General features: G+C 34.0%; 1 long non-coding RNA gene across 4 annotated transcripts; it reads left to right on the top strand.

The window, feature by feature from the left end:
• The first annotated feature begins 1,264 nt into the window (after positions 1-1,264).
• Positions 1,265-4,254, top strand: LOC110885267. Of its 4 annotated transcripts, XR_002562031.2 has the most exons (8): positions 1,265-1,480; positions 1,563-1,720; positions 1,830-1,897; positions 2,082-2,136; positions 2,327-2,419; positions 2,747-2,958; positions 3,237-3,379; positions 3,979-4,254. It is a non-coding gene; the product is annotated as an uncharacterized LOC110885267 (long non-coding RNA). The 4 variants fall into 4 exon arrangements; XR_002562030.2 differs by having other exon boundaries at positions 1,563-1,897; XR_004884605.1 differs by lacking the exon at positions 2,082-2,136 and having other exon boundaries at positions 1,266-1,480.
• The last annotated feature ends 648 nt before the right edge of the window (positions 4,255-4,902 follow it).

Raw genomic sequence — 4,902 nt, 5'->3', positions numbered from 1 at the left:
CTTAACAAGCACCAAAAACACCTCCCTTTCTCCCTATAGAAATCGGCCAACAAGCACACATAATAACCATCCTTTTTCACTTCAAAAAGACTTGAAAATCAAGCATCCTAGACCATATCAAGGTGATTTAAGAAGGTTGCAAGCTTGGGGAAACACTAGAGAACACTTGGAGCTTCATCATCTTCATCTTAGAGCTTCTTTAATTTGTGCAAGTTGTAAGATTAAATCTTACCATCTTGTTAAAAGATTTAAAAGTGTCATCATTTTCGTCAAAAAGTGTGGTTAAAAATATATATAAAGTTAAATATATTTAAATACGTTTTTAAATACGTTTTAGGAGAAACTATGGCGAAATTTTCTAAAATCTTAATCGCGATTAAATTGGGATTAACACGGTGATTAACAAGGCTAAACGTGATTAGCAACACTACTCGTGATTAAGAAAGTTTTAATGAAAATGTTTAAGTCCTAAACCATAAGGGTTTTTATTAAACACTTATATATATTTTTTATAAGTTAAAATGGATAATATTTGGTTATATATATACATATATATATATATATATAAATATCTATTTTGATTACCATCATGTGTGTATATGTATAAATACTTGTTTATTTTGTGTATGTACTAAAGTTAGGGATACACTAACCAAATACAAAGAAAATATATTACACATGAAGGCACATAAATACTTAAATGTATAAATACGAACGAGAACCTTCATGTATATATATACTTAGGAATTTATTTCCACAAAAATACACACATGAAAATCAATTACATTATACCCTTAAACAAGATGCGGACAATGGACAATCGGACATCGGACAAACCGTTATACAGTCATATTTAGTGAAAAATAATATATATATCCAAACCGACGTGAAATATACTATAAGCACTATAACGAACTTAATATGTCATCATTGGTAACGATCGCCTTAGCGTCACAACAAGGAACGTTCAATCGTATCTACGACATTCGGGCACTCTCAAGATGAATATCTATACTTCTATACTACTTTATAAAGCATATCCAAAGGACTTCTTAAAGTCCATAAAAATTCCCTTAAAACACCTCTAAAGCATGCTGTACAACCCTCTAAAGCACAATATAATTTACAATTCTAATTATGCCCTCCAAAACTTTTACCCTTTACCCGGATCCATCATCAGCCGTCCATTTTCTTTCATGTCTTCACACGGATTGTGATCTGACGGATGATGTTGTTTTCACACGGATCCACCTTTCCCCTTCATTCTCTCTCATCTCTCTCACAACTCACATCTCACCAGTCTCTCTCTCTCTGGCGATTCCAGATCCAGATCTGGATCTAGGGTTTCTCTGCTATCTCTCTCGCGATCCAAGCTATTCAGATCCGCCTTTCCATCTGCTCTCTCTCTCTCTCTCTCTCGCACGATCCAAGCGATTTAGATCCAAGAGATTCAGATCTAGATGTTGTGTGTGCGATTCAGGTACATTTGAAACCCTAATTAACTTTGCGTATTGTGTATTTTATCTATTAGTCTGATGTTTGCGTTATTAAATTGAATCCAGGGTTTAAGCATGTTTAAAACTAGGGTTTCAGGAGATCGTGAGACGAGGAAAAGTGGGGATTTCACCAGATCTAGGGTGTTACTTTCATTCGATTTCGAATCCATGACCCCATCCCGTGACAGTGTGGTGCGCAGATGGATCCCTAGCCGTCGCATCTGGTGAACCCGCACATAATAACTCTTTTGACTTGTTTCCTAACCTGACTTTCGGCTCATCTTTCCTAAATCGTTATCTTTATGTTTATTGTTTTCCGCCCATAACTGGCAGCACGGTGGCGGTGGAGTGAGGAAACAGTCAAACAGAAGAGACACAAGTGGAGGAGTGGAATATTGACGGTATGCTTTGATTCCATCAGTTTGATTTTTTATGTTTCTTTGGCTTTCTATTTTGTTCCACTTTGAAAGCAGACCATTATACTAGATGTTTCAAATGAATATCATGTTATAAAAGCAGCAACAATTCACCTAACTTAGCACACACAATATGAAATGTATGTAATAATTTTTTATCTTTTGGCAGCTTGGTAATCGAGTGATGATTTTAAGATGAAGAATTGAGTATTATGGTCTTTAGGGTATGTCTTTATATGTAAGCAAGTTTTGATGGTTCCAATCGAGTAATGATATTTTGGTTAGATGAAGTTGTCATAGGTTTGAGTTTTACAGCGCAAAATATCATCTGCAATTGTTTTGCTGATAAAAGTTAAAACCCTACTTTCTTAAAGTTGAGGTTGATTTAGATGTTTGTTTATTTGTGAATTTTAGGGAGCTTATCTTGATGATAACGGGAATCCGGTTTTTCTTAATTGTGTTAGAGAAGCTGAGGGATGGATTGTGGAAATCTGAACATCAGAACATGTACGTAAGATGACTTGGTGTTTTGTTTTGTTTGAGTTTTAAATTTCATTCATTAGATTGATTATTGACCAGTTAATTTTAGATGCAAATCACACAGAATATTGCACATTCATTTATTTAAAATAGCTATTGTGGAAAAAAATGGCTGTCATTTATCTTTTAAATAAACCAGCAACTTTTTGTGGGAAGATGTTGTGCAGGTCGTGTTCTTCGACTTTCTATGCAAGTTTATGTGGGCTAGACATTTTTTTGTTTATATCGTAAACTTCAAAATCTTAGATTGAGAAGGTGGCATTCACATGAATAATACTTCAATTATTTTCGCAGTTGTCATGTACTGATTTCCAGGACAATGGTTGCCATAAAACAACTATCTTCAAGATCGAAACAAGGAACAGAATAATTTCTAGCCGAAATTGCCACGATTTCCATGTTAAATCATGAGAACCTGGTCAAACTTATTGGATTTTGTGCTCACGAGCTGCTGTGTTTGGTTTACGAATACATGACAAACAATAGTCTATCTCATGCCCTTTCTGGTGAGCTCAAAACTTGGTCGTGGGTCACATAAATCTGCAAACACTTTTCATTTTTTCAGATTTTTTTTTGTTATTACAAGAATTATATAATATGAATAAAATGTTTGTAGGAAAAAGAATATGTGTTTTACCCGTTGCACTTAAAGCTAGACTTTTTAATTTGACCCGTTTAAGATAAAATGCAACCCTCGGGTTAAAACTTCCACTTCTGTTAATTATCAACTGTTACTGATGAAATATCAACTGTTACTGATGAAATCTTTTGTGATTAAACGAAGGCGCCAAGGGGAGGCTGACATGGCCTGTGAGGGTACAAATATGAAATGGTTTAGCTCGAGGCTTGGCTTATTTACATGAAGATTCAAATGTTCAAATAATACATAGAGATATCAAGCCTAGCAATGGCAAGTTTTCAGCAAAGGTATGGGTTATATAGTTTTGGATTTTTCTTGAGTATAATGGCAAGTTTTCAGCAAAGGGGGCCCTTTCAAATGGATTTATCTATGTTTGTAACCTGCCACATGGAAGATAAAAGTAATGGGCGACCCTAAGGGATATGCTAGAGTGACATGAGGATCCATATCTGCATTAGCTGCTTAGGGGTCCATGCTTTTGGAATGGACTTCTGGTCACATATAAAGGATTCAACTAAAGTAGAAACGAGTCAAGTGGGTCAAAAATTGCCCAAAATGTACTTTGATTCATATTGTTTTTTTGTCCATTGTAATAGAAGTAATTAAACATTGTTTTTCAAGAGTAAAAAAAATGAGAAGTGAATATGAAAGAGTGTGGAAAACGGAATTTTGTAGAATTTTGCTATGTCTTGGTTATGTGGTCATTGAGGTTGAAATTTAAAAATTGGGCTTGATGGTTTTTTGTTAGTATTACTATGTTTCAACTTGACCACACTTTAATGAAATATTGTCGGCCATATCTATCCTGTAGTTGTCTTCTTTTTTTTTACTTTGTAACCAGCCAATTGCTGTAACTAATGTTGTTTTCTGATGTTGACACTTGCAGATAAATCTCTCACAATCAAAAACAGAATTGATCAGATTCGGGCATGGATCAACGTGGAGGCACGAGCAATCTTGATGTATTATAGAAGTGTCTTCCATTGGAACTAGATACTCGAAACTATGACAAGTACTCGTGAAGTTTTATAAATTTAAAAGAAAGTTTTACATATAAACTTCTACATGTGAAATCGCAGATTGCACCACATATTTGGGAACCTTTAACTAGCAAATTTCAGGTTGTGAGGCTTTAAGATGTTCGTTGTCGATTTGTTGTTTAGCCATGGTAGCATATGTTTTAACGTTTTCGGAGACGACCCTGACGTCAACTTGCCTTCCATATTCATACTATTCATACTGATCTATACTTCTCACACCACTGTCGCCCTCCCAAAAACTATCATGTAAGCATGTTTTTGCAATCTACTTCTCACACCACTAACGATTTCTTGTGCTAAATCTTCACTGGAAACAAACGAAACTCATATTTTAATAAAAATACATGGTCAATGTGGAGGTGGGAAACAAACAAAACTCTTAGTATAAGAAAATACATGAGGAACGTAATTGTGGATTACGTGTATAAAACCATCATTAATTTCTCATTTGATGAGTGGTATAAAATTCTAACCTTCAAATCTCTGAATAAATACCAATTATTAAAATCGTTTAAATCTTTTTTTCTTACAAGAATGTATATAAATTTCATTTGATGCTTACTAATCTTTTAAAATCAACTCCTATTTATAGAACTCTTATATTCATAATTCAAAGTTCACTACTAATCAACGAAGTTAAGATTTAGAACAAAAATAAATCATACCTTTAGGAAATTGATGGTTTACACATTTTTACAATCAAAATAGAATAATTAGAAGTTATTGATGGTATTCAAGTCTCATAGTGGAGTCATATGACTATACAATAT

This window comes from Helianthus annuus, chromosome 16 (assembly GCF_002127325.2).
Source record: "Helianthus annuus cultivar XRQ/B chromosome 16, HanXRQr2.0-SUNRISE, whole genome shotgun sequence".
NCBI classification, from domain to species: Eukaryota; Viridiplantae; Streptophyta; class Magnoliopsida; order Asterales; family Asteraceae; genus Helianthus; species Helianthus annuus.
Note: the sequence above shows the minus strand (reverse complement) of the source record. Positions and strands in the feature narration are given on the sequence as shown.